We start from the raw sequence: 21,690 nt of genomic DNA, 5'->3' as shown, positions 1-21,690 counted from the left end.
GGAGCCATATGCATAGTTTGTGTGATGGTGCCAAAACATGACTGTTGATGGAAAATATTTGTGGGTAAATATCTGAGTATACATTGCAACTGTCTGATGGTAAAAGGAGACACCATATATAGACTGCCCTTTTGCTGAATTTAATATTATAGTTTTGTGTTGTGTGTAACTTTTCTACCCACTTTATCTATCTTCTTGCTGTCTTGAGTTCTACATGAATTCTCTCCCTGCCACTTGTTCTGCTAGTCAGTTCCATGTGTTCAGTCATCTGCGATAACTAACTGCATGCCCTCATTCTTCTGGTTAAGGTTATCAGTTCCTCTCATGTTGGTTTGATCCCCCATTTGTTAGTGAAAAGCTTTTAAGCTCCTCCAGTCTCTAATTATGCTAGTTCCCTTCCATTCCTTTGAACCACTTTCATCAACATGATATATTCATTGTATGGATCATTGCTTCAGTAGCCTTAGCTATATGGGTTACATCCTTCTAAGGATATAACAGCTAGCCAGACTGCTTCCAAAGCTTCAGGGCTCTTTCCACATGCCCAAACCTTTAGTCAGATTGAGAGGAGCTGAATTAAGTCACGTTTGGATACCAAGCCCAGAGCTTTCCTACTGCTGAAGAATGCTCTTCTTGTGGGCTTTCAATGATCAGTGGTCAGCTAGCTCTGTTCTAGTGCCTGGCAGGCAAGATATTTTCAGGGATAAAATTCAATTTACTTTATATGATAGAGATTGTACTTTCTCCTAGTTTTAAAATTATAATTTTACTGAAAATGTTTTTAATGGCTGCCATTTGACTTTCAATTTAAATGGGATAAGTGCTTTTTACTGTGTTTTTATGGAGAAAAGGTTCATTTTTTTCTACTAATTTGTTTCACAGACTGCAGCATCAGGCATCTTTTTTGGCTTCACCATGGAACAATCTACTGGTTCTTCAGTTCTTCCTTCACAGCCTCAAAATTAAGAAAATTAGTAATTAGCCTTTGCCACCACAGCAGACTGCTAAAAAGTACTTCAGTTCTGATGAATGACTGCTGTGGACAAAACTAGTTTCTCAGGGCATTGTTTTCCCTGGCTCCCTCTGGCGTAGTTTTCCTACACCCATCATGGACTGGGGGGGGGGGGGGGGTTAGACACTTTCTCTACGGCTGTTGAAGTGCCCTTAGCAGGCAAGAGAGAGAGACACTCTTGTCAGTCCTTGGGGATGGGGCAGAGAATGCCACTCTGCCTAGCCAGAAAGTTATACCTATCCACAGGGAGTTTTTTCATAGCAAAAGTGGGTCTGTTTCTTCAGAAATTCCTGTCAAAAAGATGCAAAATTTTGGATATATGTTTTTTTTTTCTGTCTCACTTTCTCTGGGCAAGAGTGAAGGAAGCACCTTGAAAGATGACGTTGTGTTCACCGCAGTTGAAGCTATTTATTGTTTATATCAAGTAGAGTGATCAACAGTTATTCAAGAAAATCTGCAAGGGTATAACTGACAAAAAGAATATAAAAAGAGAGAGAGTAGAATGATCTCCTGCTGAAGATCTATTATGCTGGCTTGTGGGGGAGTGAAATAGTTGTAAAGTACAGTATGAAACTGTGAGTAATTTTCATTGATCAGGCATAGCTCAAGGTCCAGTTTGCTTGTTTTTTTTAAAACAGAGAGATTCTTCATTTTCTGAAGAGATCCAAGATTTTGAACCTCAAATGATTGTGAAGGGACAGATTTTGTTTGATCTTACCAGATTTCTGGTTCAGATTCTGAGGAGAATATGGCTTTAGCCAGTCAGTTTACAGATTATTTTTCTCTATAACTAATTTCCTCCTGTTCTTTCAGCTTTGGTGGATTTTTTTCTTTTGCCATAGCCTTTTACTTTCCTGGCAAACAGACTGCTTGCTCCCCAAAAAGAAAACATGATTGAAAACAGTTTTTTTTTTAATTTTCTACACTGGCCCCGGCTCAAATCCAGTAGCTCTTGCTTTAATGAATCCAGTTGTTGCTAATCATTTGTTTAATACCAGTTCCTTTGCTTCTGTCAAGGATGGGAAAAGTTTTGATAGAATTGGGAAATAAGTAATTTTTTCTGCAACACTTACTTTTAGGATTCTCATCTATCAAGCTTATATGTATAGTTTTATTCTTGTCTGCCATGAAAATGTGAGGAATATTATGGCATATATTTCCTCTTCCGAGGAGAAACCTACTTTATGTAATTTGGTTGCTTCTATGTCTCAAGTTGTTATCCTCTCTTTGAAATGTGCTTATGATTCTGCTGATGCCACTTCCAGGGCTGCTGCCTCTATACTGTTAGGAGGAGGTTTGCTTGGTTGCATTTTCAAAACCTTCCAGAAGATGTCAGAAATTTCATTTTAAGTTCTCCCTTGGATGGAGATATTGTTTTGGACCTTAAGTATGATGATAGAGGTAAGCCGATTAAAATAATCTGTCAGTTTTGTCAGCCTTCCTTCTCCACGTTTGCCAAAGGATTTAATGCTCTCCTTACAACCTTCCTTAAAAAGCAAAATAAACAGACAGCAAGCTGTTGCTAAGCAAGTGTTTAAGTATCAGTGGGAGGGAGTTTCCAAAAAGTGGTGGATCCCCCCAGAACAAAGGACAGTCTAATAAGGCTATTTACAAGACTACCCTGCCAAACCCTTAATTAGACAGTCTGGAAGGAAAACAGATTGGTTCTGAGAGTAATCCATCAAGCTTATAGTTGGCAGTGGGAGCATCTTCCTTCTTTTTGGGGGACTTCCCCTTACCTGCAATACCAAACTCTTCTTTTCCTTCTTGTCATTCAGCATGTGCTCTCTCAAGGGTTGATAGAAGCTGTTCTTCTTCCTCCTCTTTTAGGAAAATGGTTTTATTCCATAATGTTTCTGGTATCAAATAAAGAAGATACTTGGAGACCAATTCTGGATCTTTCATTTTTGAACCCATTGGTGATTGTGTCCAGTTCGGTAGTTATCTCTTCACATTTTGTTATCCCTTATTCCTGTTTGAGTTTTATTTTGAAGTTTTCCCCATCTGAGTTTTTTTCTTGACGTTTTCTGTGTTTGTATCACATTATCAGTTCCCTGCATTGCTCTTTGGTCTGTTCATTACTCCAAAGGTGCATGGGAAGGTACACTAAAGCTTTGGAAGCTGATCAGCTGTTATATCCTTAGCTGGATACTGCAGCAGTGATAATTCAAACATCTACTGTTATGGTACGTTTACTTACACAGCTGAACTAGCCCTGTTCTTGTATGTTCTGTAAAACTGAAAATGTACTCAATGTATCACCTGAGAAAGGTGCAAAAGTGTGGGAGAACTGCATCTCTGTTCAGAGTCTGTCCACCTGTAGTCACCCCAGTATTGTTTGCTGCTGTCAACAGCCTTCTCACTCCACTCCTTGGGGTCTAACCCAGGTATGATCAACCTATCCATATCCTTGTCCTGCTGTATTATTTTATTTATGTATTGACCAGGTTAGTCCCACTAGGCTAGTATCCTCTTTTTAGGGGAGACCCGAGGTGGTTTTCATACCACTAGAGAACATTTGGCCAGGGCACTGGTGAGAGGTATTTTGGGATCTTCTACATCCCCCCAAGCTGTTTGGAACATCAGTTTAATGTCTCATGAGAAGTACGACACACTCAGAAGTACAGCCACACCCCTTATGCTACACTGCAGTGTCCGCAATTAGTCTACTTGGTTTGAGAGTAAAACCCACAGCATTCTGCACCAAAGGCAAGTGTTCTACCTGTTGTGCACTACTGACACTGCAACCCTGACAGGTGATGTTTTTACCCCAGGATCTCTGTGACCAAATTCAGTGCTTTGTAGCTGTCTGCATAAAACCTCAGCTGTTGCCTTTCTGCCCACCTAGTCAGCTTTTCCAAGTACTTTCTTAGATTCTTCCACCCGTTCTCCACTACTGGACCCATGTCTCCATTTTCAAAGAGGTTGCTCGTATTCTATATTCCTTAAGATATGTTTGAAATTATCACATTGAAGAGTACTCCACTCAGGACTTACCCCTCTCCATTCCATTGTTTCTCACAGTTTACAGCAGCTTTGCCCTAACCACAAATCATGCTTTAATTCAGTTTCTCAGTCTTAATCCTACCACCTGACCAGCCACAGCAGTTGTATATGGGAGCGAGTCAGTGAACTGTCTGAAGTCCATGTAGACCATGCTTACTGGTAGTCCACTGTCAAGTATTTCTGTTTCCGCTTGCAAAACTGTCATTTGGGCATGAATTCATGTTGTTTGTTCATTTGGAGATGATTATCCTCTAGAAAGCAGTTTTTTCCTTCACAATTTCCTTTGACATTTCCTGCCTCCAGTCTTGAGGTGAGCATCCTTTAGTTTCCTAGATTCACATTCCTTCATGAATGTAACTCTCCCTTTGTTATTCTCTCCTGTATTTCATTCTCTTCCCTTGGTTTGTCTGAGAGTTGATGTACTATACTCAATCACCAGCCCTCCTTCTCCTTATTTTTCCTGTTTAACTACATGGAAGGTATCCAATTTTTTTACCTTTATTCTGTCCTCACCACCTTTATTTCTACTGCTTTACTTATTCGTTTATCAATTACTCTCTCCAGACTTTTCATGCAGTGTAGCAGGAGTATGATATGTCTATTCTTTCCATAGTTGCGAGTGCCTCCTTTGTTTTTGCGTACTGGCACATTCTCCAGTCATCTGTGATGCGCCTTTCTCTCCATATCAGTATGAGTACCCTTTAGAGCCCTCACCTCCCCTAACTAACCCAACATCTTGATTATATCTGGTGTAATCTCAGTGAGCCTGATGCTTCCTCTGACTTAATTTCCCTTAGTGCTGTTCTTACTCCTTCAAGGGTGGGGTCCTCCTCTTTCATTGTAGGCTGTGTCTGGAGTAGATTGTTGCTGGCATCTGATGACTGTCTTCCTTCTCTTTCTGTCTTTGCCATGTTATCTGATAGTTTATTTGTGCCATCAGCTGAGTCACATTAAGCTGGAAAAATTCCTCTGATTCCTATTGCAACTGCTCTGTTAACCTGTTTGTTAACCAACCAGTATACCTTTTTAGCCTGGTCCATCTTTCCTATCTCCCACTTTTTGCCTGCACTCCTCCTTTCTTTTGATGACTTCCTGGACTTCTGCATTCCTCCACCATCTTTCCTTATTTAGCTTATATCCATACCTGGCTTGGCCATACATCTGTTCAGTACTCTTCACACATACTGTTTTGAGGTGCTGCCTTTCTTCTTCAACTCCACCTATATCTTCTTCTTCCTGAGCTGCTAGAGCCATGAATATTTCCTTGAGCTATTGTGCTTTCACTCCAGTCACCTTCCAGGTCATCAACCTAGTGTCTTCTCTGATCATTGCTTGCAGTGCATTGTGGCAACTAATGGTTTATGCTGCAGGCCAACTGATTTACCAGGGGTGTCTTTGCAATTGCTGATTTTACCCCAGTGCCCTTTTCTTATTAGGAAGAAGTCTATCTGAGTTGCATTTGGCCATTCTTGTATTTGATCTTGTGACTGCTTGTCTTGCTGAACCATGTATTGGCTGCCATCAAGCCACTTGTCAAACAGAAGTCTAGAAGGGATTTTCCTTATTCATTCCTGTTGCCCTACCTTTGTGGACCTAGACAGTACTTGTATCTTTTTACTTCTGTCCCAGTATGTGCATTCATGTCCACCATTATCAACACCAACTCTTGTGTTCTGCAACTGCTACTTGACTACACTCTTTGCCTCACTATCACAACCCTGCTGTTACCACCCTATCTTTACACTGAAGTATGATTTCTGTGAGTCTGTCACTAAATCTGATGACATCCCTTACTGTCTTTTCAAACATTTCCCTTACCAAAATTCCCACACAATTTCTAGTCTGTTCTTCCCATGAGTAAGTAGATTCTGGAGCCCAAGCTATGTGGCTTTGCTGCACTGCCTTTCCACCATGTTTCCGGAGTACAGGGTGATATTCAGCCTCCTCCTTGCCATCATATCATCCATTCCAAGTGTGTCCTGCCAGTAAACCTATATTGAATGTGTAATCCATAGTTCACATTTGACAGGTTGACTGCTTTTACATCCATCTTTTTCTCAATACCGATCCCAGGTAATCCTAGCTGGGCAATTGGACATTGGTCAGCCAGTATTTTATTGATCCAGGGCTGCTGCTGGGCTTCAACAGGTACACACTGGCCACTAGGGGCACACGGGATCTGTACAGATCCCCGATGGCACTTTCTGCCGAAACAGAAATCACTGAACATACATAACCGAAAGTGCTGTTCACCGAAGCAGAACTTTTGGTTATGTATGCTGGTTGTGCTGGTCGCACTACGTTGCGGTTAACGGAGAATTCCCTTTTCCCAACTGTAGTGTGACCTTGGAATGAGAATATAAAAGTAGGGGGTGTGTGCAGCGGGGCTTGCCCCCTGTATAAAAGAAGATTTATTGTTTTTTTTTTTTTTTTTTCGAATGGACTTTAACGAAAGTGCTTTTTCGGTGAAAGCACTTTCGTTAAAGTGCGTTCAGTTATTTTGGATTTGGATTATTGAACTTTCGTTCAATAGTCCTAGATCCAGGCACACACACCTCTCCCACCATTTGCATTGGTTCCTGGTGTAGGTCGGGTCAAGCCAAGTCCTCAACCCACTTATCACCAGTAAATGCCCATTCCCATGTGGCCAAATCGCCAAGAGCAATTTTTGCACCACTAATTTGCTAGCACTGACACTGCACATAGTCTGTGATCCATGCTCTCATATCTAGAGGATACTGTGCACAACAGTTGATGCCTAGTACGACTCTTTCCTGATATGCAGAATCTAGAGTCGGTGTCGTTGATGGGTGAGTTTGAAGTAAAAATACCCAGCTTATTTTTTGGGAGGTGGGAGTGATCACAGTGGGACACAGGGAGAACATGCAAAACTCCACACAGGGGAATGATCGAACTTTTTACCATATGCATTGGAGGCGAAGACCTTAACTGTTATGCCAGCTGTGACTTCCTGCCTAGGAATATCCGATTCAATTTCCATTTACAGTTCGTGAATTCTAAATAATATCCTGTATGTCTCCTAACTGTTGCCTTTCTGTTATTTCTTCACTCAAAATCTATAAAACCCAGAAAAATACACACCCTATGCAACTATTAACACTGTCCAGTCTACACTGAACTCTGTAAAGTTGTGTGCTGTGTATCTTTTTTTCCAATTCATTGTTTTTTTATCACACAAAGCCAACCACTGACCTTCCTGCAATCAGTCTACCCATTTATTTGTGGGCTGATCACACATTTCTGGAGGCCGTCAGGGTTTTTTTCTTACTTTGGGTCTAACCCTCTCTCTTGGTGTCTGACATCCTGGTTCACAGTTGTGGTTGCCTGCAGTTCCTTCCCCTGTGGCCATGCTCACTCCTGTGTATGCCCTATAAAGGCTACCATGCAAATGTGGCTTGCTAGTTTAAAGTGTCCATTTTTTGTTCATACGTTGCATACTGAGCAACTTTGTAACTTTGTGGGATAAGTCTGCTGTGCTTTAACTAAAGTTACTGCTGAGCATTGTGTATACACATTATATGTTTCTAAGGTTCTTAATATACTAAATAAATATGCTGTTTTATTTTTTAGATAATTTGTATGTCTATCATTTGCCCATCACTCATAAGCTACTACCTGTGTATCCAGGTAGAACAGAGTCACCTAACCACAATACCAGTCCCTTGTTCATCTTGCTAGTTAAGCTAAATGGTTTAATCTCTTTCTCTCGAGCATTTTCTGGGTTTGCCATATGTACTCCTGTGGAAGACACCCACGGGGCATCTTCACAAAGTGTCACCGTAACTTACTCCTCTTGACTTGGAGAAGCAGTGGCTGTTCTACGAGGTCCTCCCTGATTGCTGAGCTTCTCATTCTGTCATGGAGACTGTCCCCAGCATTCCTTTAAAAAAAACTTCACTTCCACCACATATATCAGTGACCTTTTGGTCATTATACTCAAAGCTTCTTTCCATGTTGAGGATGGGGACAGAGACTGACTAGTAAATTGAGAACTTTGTTGTATGATTCAGCTGTCATTTCAGTACTGTACTACTGTACAACTACTGCTGCACCTTTCCTTTAGTCATTTCAAGATCCTCTCTGCCCTGAGGTGTGACTAGGATCTAAAGGTGCTCTTAACTTTTCCACTTGTGGTAGCTACTTCCCTCACACTTGCAAAGACCAAGCTGTTGTTTTCTGGGGGCACTCATGAACTTTGATTTGGTGCTGCTTATTTACATCCTAACCATATAGCACTTGGAAACAAACAGCTGTTCTAGTGAAAAGACTTTCAAAGACAAGAAGGCGGCAATATTTAGTTAAAAAAAGATTTGGCTCTTATATTTTCAAAGTAGTACCATCCAAACTTAATTTGCAGTTTGCTATCCTGTCCATAAAAATGAAGAACAGGAGGAGGACATGACATTTTTTGGAGAGTTCTCCACCAAATATTTGTTGAGAATTCAGGCACAACTCTACAAATACAGGTAGTGAATGGTACAGTGGTGACACCAGAACTTCAAATTCACATGCGTTCTCCAGGTCCTATTGAACATATGTTTTGGAAATCCCACATCTCCTTTAAAATGTCTACAAGAATGAAACGTAGAACTCCCTCTCCTTTCCACCCCCGTTCAATACTTGGTACTGAATTAAATAATTAGTTATCCTGAATTAAATTATGGAAGGAAACGTCCTTTCTAATACTTACCAAAGTCTACCCAGCAGATCCTGAGTCTTCTATGACTGGAATATACTCTTATGTGCCTCTCTGAGTATGTGAACTCGCATCGCAGTTTTCCAGCCTGGTAGTCAATAATGGGGACCCATTTTGATGGGTCATTCCTTTGGAAAGATTTCATCAGCTGCAACCTGATATTTCTTTTTTTTTTTTTTTCAAAATCTTATGCACACTGTGACATAATGTAATATATATGTAATCACAGTCATCCCATGAGCCCTCCATTCTTGTTTGCTGCTTACATGATTTAGATCTCAGTCCTTGCCATTAAGTATCATATTGTGTGTCTGTGTGACTCTTTGCAAGCAATCTCCATAGCAGGCAGTTCACCTCACTAAGCATCCTCTTACAAATGTCTGTGTGACCTTGTGTTGGACAGGTTTGGCAAGGAGTTTATCTGTCTGCTAAGTTTGGGCTTAAGGCAGCTGTTTGTTTCGCCCACTTTTCTTACACAATCTCTTTTTCCTTCTCATTTCCCTTGGTTCAATATGCCGTTAAGAATGTCTTATGCCAAAAGCAGTCTACAGACTGGGGAATGAGCAGTCAAGGAATTCTTAAGACACCGATCTTTTCTTCTGACTTGGATTCTTAGAGTAGATGCATTATACAGCACTTTTTAACATGATGTATCTAGTGACTATTGTTCATAATTTTGCAGCAGAAACTTAATTTTTGTCATATCCTGTTATATTTTCTTGATATTCATGATGGACAAGCCACAGAATCAAGGATTCCTGTACTCGGGGTGACTACCATAGTTTGATTAACTCCAGAGAAGTCTGTCTTTCTCAGACCAGTTTCAACCCTACTTAATATTTCAGCCTTGGATATCTTCAATTGCATTTTAATTCACCTACATTTTAGTGGAAAATACTCAAACATCAACTCACTGCTCCTTCAGCTTAGCCCAAGTTCCATTCCAAGATAGTATGTTTTGAGTTCTAGACTTTCTAGGTGTTTGTATCTAGAGAAAAACATTGGATGTGAGAGTGTTCAATCTCGCCTTTGTTCTTACACATGGGTTCGGAGCCGATCCTCGGCTCCGTGCCGGCCGACTGCAAGCTCTGCATCGAGAAGAAGCTCGAGGACATCTAATACCCACAATCCCCCTCTGCCTTTACCTCAGATCTAGTTTGCCGCTGCTGCAGTACGCATCGCTGGAGACTAGCTCGGGGCTGTTCAGATAAGATATTTTATCTATTCTGTACTGTTTTCAGAAAAGTTCTTTAAAATTAGTTACTTAGTTAAAGAGTAGGTGTGTGAGTGCAGGAATTCTCTATACTTTGAACAAGTTAACTTGTTAACTTTCGAGTAGAGTTTTTCGGGGCCTACCCCTTCTTGACTTGTGACTAAAATTTTTTTTGTAATCTTGCCTTTTGGCACTTTATTACTGGATTAGACTTCGGATTCGACTTAGTTGACTAAAAACTTGTTAGTCTTGTTTTAGCTTTATCTAACAGACTTTTACCCGGATTTGACTTTTTTACTGGATTGGACTCTTTACTGGACTTGACTGTGTTCATTGTTAATATGTCTGAAAAGATGAAATCTGGTTTTAAACGTTGTCAGTGTGGCCAAAAAATGTCGGTCACAGACAACCACAGTTCCTGTGTCTACTGTCTTGGCCCTCTCCACTTACAAGAGGATTGCTCTATTTGTCACTCTTTTAGTGGGAGGGTCATGACAGATAGGCGCAGGAAACTGATGGATAGAGGATTGCTGAAACCCTCTTTCCAGGAGGCTTTGGATGCTTCAGACCAGGCATCCAAGTCTTCGAAAGGGTCGAAGACGTCGGAGCCAAAGTCATCGGCTCCGAGCTCTTCGAGTGTAGTTAGATCACCGGTTCCACAGACTTCGGGGCCGAGTGTTCAGCTATTGGCAGTTTCCGAGCCTCGAGTCTTGGAACCGGTGATGGAGCTCCCCCCACCGACTCTGTTGAGGTCGGCTCCGTCTTCGATCCCTTCGACTCGTTCTTCTAGAGCCCTTTCCGACACCGACGTGGACCGTGTGGTGCAGAAGCTTATGGAGCATACGGCCTTGTCCAAACTTATTTCGGTCTCCTCTCAGTTGATGTCGAGACTTGAAGGCCTGCCACTATCTCCATCTGTTCCTCCTCCGAGACCTGTTCTGTCTTCGGAGCCGGAAGAAGCTGACCTGATGATTGTGGAGCCCTCGGTGCCTGAACCGTCCTTTTCTCGGTCGGTACCGTTTACCTCGACTCCATCCGATCCGGTACCGGAGTCTCGGGCCCGAAGGTCTGTCCTTGGTTCCGGGACCAAGAGTCGGACCGATGTTTCGGTTCCGACTCTCCCTCTCGGAGCCTCGGCACGGATCGATTCGGTTCCGTCCTCGGGTCGGTGCCTTCGGTTCCTGTTTCGGTATTCTGCCCATTTCTTCGAACCGGGAGATGCCTCGACTCGGGACCCGGCGCCTTCGACCTCATGAGGAAGGTGTTGTCTACCCAGACAACCACATCAGCAGGTACAGCTTCTCCTCCCCGCAAAGGACCGTTATCCTCCTCTGCACCCACGGCCACGTCCAAGCGTCGGGCACCAGTGTCTCAGCCACCCCTGAAGGGTGCCCCCTCTTCCTCGGAGGCTTCTTCGGATGCTCCCCACGAAGAAGTTCCTAGGAAAAGACTGTGTAAGAGGAGACACTTGGATTCTCCACAAGAATCCTTAACATCTGATACTGACTTAGATGAGTCAGAAGGGTCCCCTAAGTCACCTTCAGAGGATGTCTCTTTTGCTGACATCTTGGAGATCCTTAAGCAGAGAGGTGACTGGCAAGCCCTCCCCCCTTCTGAGGATGAGTCAGTTTTGCTGAAGGCATTTGGTGCCCGTCCTTCCTCCTCCTGGGTCACTCCGCCCTTTGATGAGTTAATGGAATTAATTGCTCAAGGGCGTGGGAGACCCTGACACAGTGGAACCTGTCCCTAGGAAGCCAAATAAGTACATCACGGCACCACAGGACAAAGCTTACCTTACCAAAGGAGTTCCAGTAGACGCCATGGTGGTGGCAGCAGCCACGAAAAAGGAGATGTCGGAGTCTTCCTCATCTGTCCATCCACCTAACAAAGATTCTAGGACCATGGACAGATATGGGAAGCGCATTTTCAGTTCAGCGGCTTTCTCTATGCGTTCCCTGAACTATTTGACCCATTTTACTCGTTTACAGAGGGATCTAGTCAAAGAGTTGGGAGATACCCTCCAGGGTGCAACAGATGCTGCTGTCTCGGAAAAAGTTACAGCGCAGCTCAACACCCTTACGTCTATTGTGAACTCGTCCATGAGGCTGATATCCTATGCAGCCGAAGGATCGAGTAGGGCAGCGGCTTCAGCGATTGCTCTTCGTAGGCAATCCTGGATGCGCTTATGTTCGCTTATGAAGCCTTCAAGTCTTCCTTTACTAACGCCCCATTTGATGGAGCCACACTTTTGGCCCTAAAGTAAAGGAGACCCTTACCGGTGTGAACAGGAGGGAAAGACTCTGTCTGCTGTCGGAGTCCGTTTTCCACCCTTCCAGACCGTACCCCAAAGGGCAACGTGGTGGGAAAATGTGGTTCAAAACCCCAAAGATCTTTCCAGACACACAGGGTGATGCCCCTCTAGAGGCAGAGGGGGCAGAGGTGGAAGACGCCGCCCTGGCGGCAGAGGGGATCCGCAAAACCAAGGTGACAGGGATAACCTCCCTGGCAAACCTTTTCAGCACTCCTGAGAGGAGGCCCGACTGTCCTGCTCTGGAGGCAGTCGGGGTCGCTTAGCTTTATACCCTCAGGCCTGGCAAAACCTTTCTTCAGACAATTGGGTAAAAAGCGTTGTTACCAGAGGTTACAAAATCCCATTTCTATCCACCCCCATTCCAAAGAAAAAACTCCCAGATGTACCACCCCATCTGCGAGAACCAGCAGCTACAGAAATTTCAAAGCTGCTAAGAAAAAGAGTCATCCAACCAGTCCCAGCGGACCAAATAGGATCCGAACCTTACTCAAGGTTCTTTTTAGTTCCAAAGAAAACAGGGGACTGGAGGCCAATTCTGGACCTAAGTCATCTCAACACCTTTGTCAAGAAGGAAAAGTTCCGAATGGTCACGCTTCAATCGATCCTTCCATTCTTACGGAAGGACGACTGGATGTGCTCAATAGATCTGAAGGACGCATACTACCACATCAAGATGGCCAGGGCGTCCAGAGATCATTTGCGCTTCCGGCTGGGAGCCAGTCACTATCAGTTTCGAGCCCTGCCCTTTGGCCTGACCACAGCCCCCAGGGTCTTCACCAAATGCATGGCAGTGGTAGCGTCTCATCTGAGGCGCCTAGGATTCCAGGTGTTTCCGTATCTGGACGACTGGCTCCTGTCTGCCACCACCAGGCATCAACTGATTCAAGCCAGGGATTACTCCCTACAACTTTGTACACACCTTGGCATTTCAGTAAACTTCGAAAAATCTTTGCTACAGCCATCACAGCATATCTTATTTATAGGAGCGGAATTGGATACGCGTCAGTTAATTCTAAAACTTCCGACAGAAAGAATATTAGCACTTCAGTTCAACATTTCCCTTCTGCTGTCATCCAGAAAATCCCCAGCAAAAATTGTTCTGAAAGTTTTGGGTCTCATGGCAGCTTCTCTCATAGCAATACCACTGGGAAGACTGCACATGAGAGTGCTACAATGGCTTCTATTTGCACAATGGTCATTCCAACATCTTCCACTGACTCACGAAATTCTGATAACGAAAACATGCAAATCACACCTAATGTGGTGGTTACAGACTTGCAACCTATCCGGCGGAAGACCATTTGTGCTACCCACACCGTCAGCGACGATAACCACGGACGCTTCCCTGATAGGGTGGGGGGGCATCTTTCAGGGACAGACAGTCCAAGGCGAATGGACCAATCTAGAGTACAATCTGCACATCAATGTTCTGGAGTTGAGGGCAGTGTTTTGGCGTTGCAACACTTTGCTCCCCTTCTTCCTCCAGGGACCATTGCAGTTCAGACAGACAACATGTCCGTAGTCTGGTACATAAACAAGCAAGGGGAACCAGGTCCTACCAACTATGCAGAGAGGCCATGAGAATTTGGCAATGGGCAGAGTCCACCGGTCGCTTTCTGATCGCAACGCACATCCCGGGGTCATCCAACGTCATAGCCGACAGGCTGAGCAGGGCAATATTATTGCCTCACGAGTGGTCCCTCAAACAGTCAGTTGCGGAACAGATTTTTCGCAAATGGGGCCAGCCTACCTGCGATCTGTTTGCGTCTCCAATGAACGCCAAATGCAGGAGCTACTTTGCCCTATTACCCCCTCCAGGGGAAGTCCCAAGGGACGCGCTGGTGCACGATTGGCCCCCGGGTCTCCTTTATGCCTTTCCTCCATTTCCCCTGATTGCAAAGTTTCTGCAGAAAGCAAACAACCTTCAGAGGACTATAATTCTCATTGCTCCGTTCTGGCCTCGTCAAATTTGGTTCCCCTTTCTCTTGCAGCACCGCGTTCGGGGACCTTGGATGCTGGACCCAGAGCCAGATCTACTGACTCACTCGTCAGGAGTTCCTCACCCATCCCTGGAATCTCTCCATCTGGCAGCTTGGCTGCTCCGCTTCCCTTTTTAGCCAGGTCAATTCCCCTTACTTCGGCGGTTCAGGATATATTGGTAGCTTCTCATAAAGTTTCTACCATAAAGACTTATACTAGTAAATGGAAACGTTTTGTCTTTTGGGCGGAGTCACATCAGTTGGACCCTGTTACAGCTCCGTTGAATAAGGTCTTAGAATTTCTAACCGAATTATTTCAGGAAGGAGCTTCTCCGGCTACCTTGAGAGTACAGTTAGCTGCCATTTCTAGCTATCATATAGAAGAATGTGGTGCGCCTATTATGGCTCACAGACTCTGTAAAGCCTTTTTAAAAGGTTCTTTTCATATCAGACCACCAGTCAGAAGCCCGACATCACAGTGGAATTTAAATTTACTGCTCTCTAAATTGATGCTACCACCCTTTGAACCAGCTTCAAGTTGCACTTTGAAATTTTTGTCATGGAAAACATTATTCCTAGTGGCTATTACATCGGCTAGACGGGTGTCTGAGCTGCAGGCTCTTTCGGTTAAACATCCCTATTTAATTTTTCATTCGGACAGAGTATCCCTACGCACTAATCCATCCTTTCTTCCCAAAGTTTGTTCTACTGGTAATATTAACCAGTCCATTGAATTACCCACCTTCTTTAAAGACCACTCTAATAAATTAGAGTATATGTTGCACAAACTGGACGTCCATAGACAACTCAGATTTTATTTGGATAGAACAAAAGATCACAGAAAATCTGATCAGCTATTTATAGCTTTTGCTGACAGCAGAAAGGGTCTTGCAGTTACTTAAACGAACACTTTCTAAGTGGCTAACTGATTGTATCATTTATGTTTATGAAAATTCTGATCAAACATTATCAGCAAAACCCAGAGGACATTCTACCAGATCAATTTCTACATCTTTGGCTCATGCAGCTCGTCTACCTTTAGACATCATTTGTGCGGCTGCTACTTGGGCTAAACCACATACATTTATTTCTCATTACAAAGTGGACAGGGTTTCTAGGGATAGGGCAACCTTTGGTTCCACTGTGCTCAAGAACGTTCTCCCTTGAGTTCCTCAGGATCATGGAGCTAGGGACGCTACCCATGTGTAAGAACAAAGGCGAGATTGAACACTCTCACATAAAGAAGTTATGTCCTTACCATAACGTTCCATGTGGAGTGTTCATCTCGCTGTTATTACACTCCCACCCTTCCCACCCTTAGGAAGAACGCGTTCGATTTGGTGCCTGGTCTGGAATATTCTCCTTCTGCTGTTGCAGTGTTGGTATTACTATCATACCTTTGGTATGTTGTATATAGGTAATTATGTATATAGTTTGGCATGTATGCGTGATTGTTGCCTGGTTTGCTTGCAAACTAGATCTGAGGTAAAGGCAGAGGGGGATTGTGGGTATTAGATGTCCTCGAGCTTCTTCTCGATGCAGAGCTTGCAGTCGGCCGGCACGGAGCCGAGGATCGGCTCCGAACCCATGTGTAATAACCAAGGCGAGATGAACACTCCACATGGAACGTTATGGTAAGGACATAACTTCTTTTTGTGTGCCCTGTATGATACTTATGTAACATTATTTAGCTTAACATATTCTAGTACTCGGGAGTCTCAGTAGTTTTAAAAATGCTTATAAGAGTGATGAGGCTGATGACTGTTTTTTTTTTTTTTTCATAAATGCAGTGATTAAGAAAGCTTTGCTTTACAGAATGGCTGCTTGTCAGCTGGGATTTCTTTATTTCTCCCCCCTCTTGCTAAGTTATTTGCTTATTGTAGATTATTAATGTTGCAGGAAGTAAGTCCTTTACTGTTTAACTGAAATATCTGTACCTGAATTTTTGAAATAGTGTTAATAGTCCACATCTAAACAGAGTGTTTACTAAAATGTGATGCTTTACTTAGTATGCTGCAGTTTTAATTTGTTTTGAATAATTTTGTTTCAGAAGTGTGTCATCACTAAGGTGCCTGCACAGTGTTTACTTTATTTTCTTGTCCCTCCTTTCCTTCGTGGTACCAATATAGCAGCCCATTGTCCCATCCATGTCAGTCTATCAGCAGTCTGTATGGCCTCCCAGACTTATTTTGGTATTGCTCGGGCTAGTTGTGGAACCTTACACATCTGAGTGCTCAGCATGTCTTTGCATCTGTCGGGGGGGGGGGGGGTAATATCACCTATCCATTTTTCCTCACCTGATGTCTGTACGTGAAGTGAAGACATGCGGCATATCACCCTGTCTCTGCAGCAGCTCATCCATGTCTCCACCCTATTCCCCTCTTCTCGGCAAACCCTCCACTGTGCTGTCCTCACCCTCCACTAGGGATGAATTCAAGAGACGCCCACAGGTCCATCCACCCAACCTGGTATGGTAACTTCCATCCCTCCCTGCCACTCCGTCAGTTGCCTGAGCCTCTAATTGATTCTAGGTCTGCTAGGTCATAGTCAGGGCTTTATCTGTCAATGCCACTGGAGCAGCTGCATCATCTCTACTTTCGCTGATTTCTTTTATACTTTGTTAAAAAGGTTAACACCCTTCTTTACTAATGCATCCTAGCCAACAGCTCCTTGTAGTGGTATTCAGGTTAAATGTTTGCTTAAGAAGAGGTTAGTGGTTAATGTAGCTTTTAGTCCTCCTTACAAAGTACTGCATAGAGTAGCATAATTTGACACTAAATTACTGTTATGGTATTTGTGCTTGAGCTGTATTTGTGAATGACCTTCACACAACCTTTCAGCAGCTCATTCTCACTGTAGTAAACATTTCTTACAGAGTCCTGGCTCTCTTTCTATGTATAGCGGAAGAAACAGTGCAGATTCGCAAATAGACTGCCCAGAAGTCAAGCTGCATCCTTACTCTAACTTTGTGTACTAAACCTACAGGGGTTCAAATTTTAAATATGTCCCCCAAGAGGCCAAGTCATTATGCCCCTCCAACCTTCAGTTTTGCAAATACATTTCAACTATATATATAAAGAGATCTGCCTAGTTCTTGAGTAATATTCTAGCAGATTACCATTTGACCTTTTTATTCCTTCACCACTGATTTACATGCAGCAGAGTTTTTGATACCCTAATAGCCAGCATAACATTTCCTTGAAATAACTTGTGTGCATTGTCTTGCTAAAAATATTTTTCATAATTAGAAAAATTTCTGTAATCAAAAGACCCCATTACTGAACATTTGACATGGATGTAGTGAAAACATTGCAACAGCCCATAAAAGGCACTTTACATATTAGTCTTCTGAAACGGTTTTCAATTTTTCTGCTTGCTCTAGTTGAGCAAGCCCCTTTTTAAACATCTACATAGATTCAGTGGAGCAAACATGTATCAGGCGAGCATGCTAGTATTAAATCATATTTTCTGTAGATCAGACTGTTTAGAAATTATTAACTACTGAGAGTGATAACTTGTACTACATTCTCCAGGACTGACATTCCTTCCATCCATCCACAACCCCAGTTTCTCATTTTTTGCATATGGGGCCGAGGTGTTACTTTACAAGTGACAGTCATCTACAGCTAGTGTTCACACTGTAGTGTGATTAGCCATGCTGCAGTTCTTTCATGCCACATGTACATACACACACACCTGTGGGCAATTTAGAGTGTCTAGAATGTGGGAGGAAACTGGAACACCCAGAGAAAATCCACACGAACACAGGGATGACATGCAGTTTTCACACAGAAGGCAACCCAGCTGAGAAATGAAAAAGGGAGCCTCCTGCTGTGAGGTGACAACAGTATTTGCTGTGCCACTCTGCCTGCCTCCTGGCACTTCTTTATAGGTCCTAAAAACTCTTGAGAAATCATGATCCACCATTACAGTTCTGGCTTCTATCATTTAGTTCCCTGGTTGCTACATACAACCCACAAACTGAACAAAAATCATTATCATTCAACCATAAACTGTCTGCAAGTGGTGATGGCAGTAAGCGTTTTCTATTCACAAATGTCTGTTAGGAAAAAAAAAATCCAGTGTGTCATTTTGTTTTTCAAAAACTGAAGACAATCTAAACTTTCTCCTTCCAATCCTCCATTTAGTCTCGTGTGGTGTCTTTTTGCTTTACCTACCAAAATAATAATCTTCTCAGTATAACGTATTTAATCAGAAGCTTAATGACTCTAATACCACGGACTCCTGAGACGCCGAAAAATCACCAACGAAAAGCAGTCCACTGGCAGTTGGGCTATACAATACTGTATAAATGCACACCAACAACCCGGTTGACTTTCAAATCTTCTATTTAATGATCCAAGTTAAGCGCTTTCACCCACAGAAATGTGGGCTTCATCAGAACATCTCAAAACTGAAACTGTTAAATACTTAATTTGGCACCAGTGCAAAATGTATTTAAAGTGACAAGTGCGCCCAATAATTCCATATTTTAAATATTTTAAAAGGATGCAAATAATGCCCTATATAGGCATATAGAAAAGTATGGAGAAGGGCATTGTTTCAAGTTTGCCATTTTGGAAAATATAGTTTCTGACCCCAGAGGGGGTAATATTAACACCACTTTGGCTTGCAAAGAATTATGGTGGCAGCTATTCACTGATGCCTCGACTCCACCGGGGCTTAATGATTATATAACTATCAAACCGTTATCTATAAAATAGATATTGCATCATCCATTATTGAATATAAATAGGGTTTCGCCTACAGCAGATACGGCGCACCCAATGGACAGATGCTGTTGTACATTTTTCCACACACAGCCATAGGAAGATTATTCTTCGTTTAATACAGGTATTGCTTAACCTAGTATTTTTATTGTTTGTTGAATATTTCAGGGGAGTAAAGTTTTGTTTTTCACAAGATGAATCTGAATGGACAGAGGCACAACAAACTAATGGGCACAGTATTTTTTCATATAAGGGGTGGCGTAAGCCACAATAATTTGGGCTAGGCTTATAAATGCCTTAGGGCAGATAGCCTAGTATAAACCTATGAACCTATGAACCTATGATTATAGAATTTATAAGTTAGTAATAATATGAATGTAGTGATGATTGTAATTACTATCCGCATTAAATGTTTGTACATATTTTCATATATTATTTTTAACATATACTTTTTACTTTTATACGTTCATACTTTTATATGTTTATACCTTTTGATGAGTACAGAGTATGTTTGATTTGTACATGTTGAACTGATGTTCGAACGAATTGCAAGAACAATATTTTATTTTATGTATGGAATTATTGGGCGCACTTGACACTTTAAATGCATTGGCGCCAAATGAAGTATTTAAACTGTAACAGTTTTCAATTTTGAGATGTTCTGATGAAGCCCGCATTTCTGCGGGTGAAAGCGCTTAACTTGGATCATTAAATAGAAGATTTTAAAGTCAACCGGGTGATTGGTGGCATTTATACAGTATTGTATAGCCCAGCTGCCAGTGGACTGCTTTTTGTTGGTGATTTTTCGGTGTCTCAGGAGTCCATGGTATTAGCGTTCTTAAGCTTTTGATTTGTTACTATTTGTTGACTGAACACTCTTTGGTTCTGGAGTATAGCGTATTTGGCTACTTAACTCTGCTGTCTTACTTCATACACTTCCACTCACTGTACTAAAGGCAACATAGCATATTACTGCTTCAAAAATTAATTGGAGTCATCACAAGAAGAGTTATTTAATCATTCATTTCTATCAGGATAATCTTGATCTTGCAATAACTATACATATGCTATGCATGTCATAGGCAATGAAACTTTTTATATAATCAGAACATGAAACTTATGTGTTTGGCTCATGTTTATCCGTACATCAGTCTGTCTGGTTTCTGCAGTGGTGTTCTACATGTGGAGAATTTAACAAGTATGTGTACACCACATTTCGGTAATTTTTTTTGAACGGTACCATTTAGACATAATTTCATGAGTCTGTTTAAGCAATTTTTGTCCGTCTGATTCTGTTACTTCTGCATGCTGCTCCTCCTGAATTTTGACTTCAACATATGTCTTGCACATACATCTACAATGTCTTCTCTACAGCCTGTCACCTGCCACATGAACTTCAAATGAATGTAGTACATATGCTTTGCAAACAACTTCAGTTTAAGGTTGTGGACTTTCCCATTGTTTGCATATTATTGCGTCTCCTACCTGTAAATCTCATACAACTTTGCAGTTCCTTTTCTGGAATGATTTCCTTTATATTGTTTTGATTTTTCAGGCATTTGTAATGCATGAGAAGTACACAATTTGCTTTCCAACCTTCTGTCCTGTGAGTCCTTGCAATGAAGTTTACAACTTGCACAGTCATAGTCCTCCTAGCTATGAGATTCCTCTCTGAGTGAGTAGTTCTCTCTTGTTCATTTGACAGAGGACATTGTGGGCTGCAGGTTACATGTCTGAACTTCATTTTATTCATGAACCTACTAAATTGCTGATATAAGAGCACCAGTTATCCCCTTTCTCAAGAGTTTTGGTTTTATTGTACTAATCATACTTGCTCTTATCTATCGTGTTGCCAGTTTAATTCTGGAATTTGGAGGAATAATCATCTACAACTGGGTATGCCATCATCATCCCTTCCATTGCAGATGACACATCTCTGCACTGTTTGTTCCATGTGAGTTGACATATATCTCTTTATCTTCCTTTGTACTCTACACTTTGCGCATGTTATGTATGTATGTATCCTCTCAAGCTTTGTTTTCTCAACTGATTGGGAACTATTATTTTGTCTATTTTGAATGTTGTGTTGGACTGAATCCTTTTCCTACTTATGATTTTGCTTCTGTCATCCTTTCATTGTAACATCTTTCAGTAGTTGCATTTCTAAGTCATTGCCACTGCACCCCTGAAAATCATTTTCTTTTCCTTCTGTCATTGGTAACTGTAGTATTACACAGAGAATCTCTACTTGTTTTAATAACTCTTCATGCTACTCTGGTAAATATATTCCACTCAACATAACAGCTGTGTGTAGTCCCTTGCCTGGTATGTGGATAATCTTCACAGCATACTTGTGTAAATTGAAGTCCGCTGTGGTCTGGGAGGTAGACTTTCTTAATATGTTTTGCAACTGTGGCCTGTTTCCACTAGAACATCTTTACCAACATATTTATGAAATTTCTCACCTCCATATGTTGATGCTAACAGTTCATTTTTGTTTGAGCACATCTTTTTTGTGTACCTCTAAGTACAGTTGACTCAAAGGTAACTGGACTGTCCTCCTGTAGCATCACATCTTCTATACCATTTTGACTAGCAGTAACTTTATTATTTTAATTAATTGATGGACTGGGTGGAGAAGACTGTCAGGAATGCTTTGTGACAGACGAGTACCAGTAAGAGTGGAAGGGAAGGTCTACAAGAGGGTAATGAGATCAGCTAT

The 21,690-nt window shown here is 42.1% G+C and overlaps 1 protein-coding gene across 2 annotated transcripts in view; it reads left to right on the top strand.

Annotated features, from left to right (window-relative positions):
* LOC122796555 (palmitoyltransferase ZDHHC11-like) overlaps positions 1 to 21,690 on the top strand; it is a 1,296,289-nt gene that overhangs the window by 809,766 nt on the left and 464,833 nt on the right. The gene's annotated exons all lie outside the window — the stretch shown is intronic.

Source organism: Protopterus annectens, chromosome 3.part0 (assembly GCF_019279795.1).
Source record: "Protopterus annectens isolate FY-2018-M chromosome 3.part0, PAN1.0, whole genome shotgun sequence".
In the NCBI taxonomy this organism is placed as follows: Eukaryota; Metazoa; Chordata; order Ceratodontiformes; family Protopteridae; genus Protopterus; species Protopterus annectens.
This window is presented reverse-complemented; position numbering and strand designations above follow the sequence as displayed.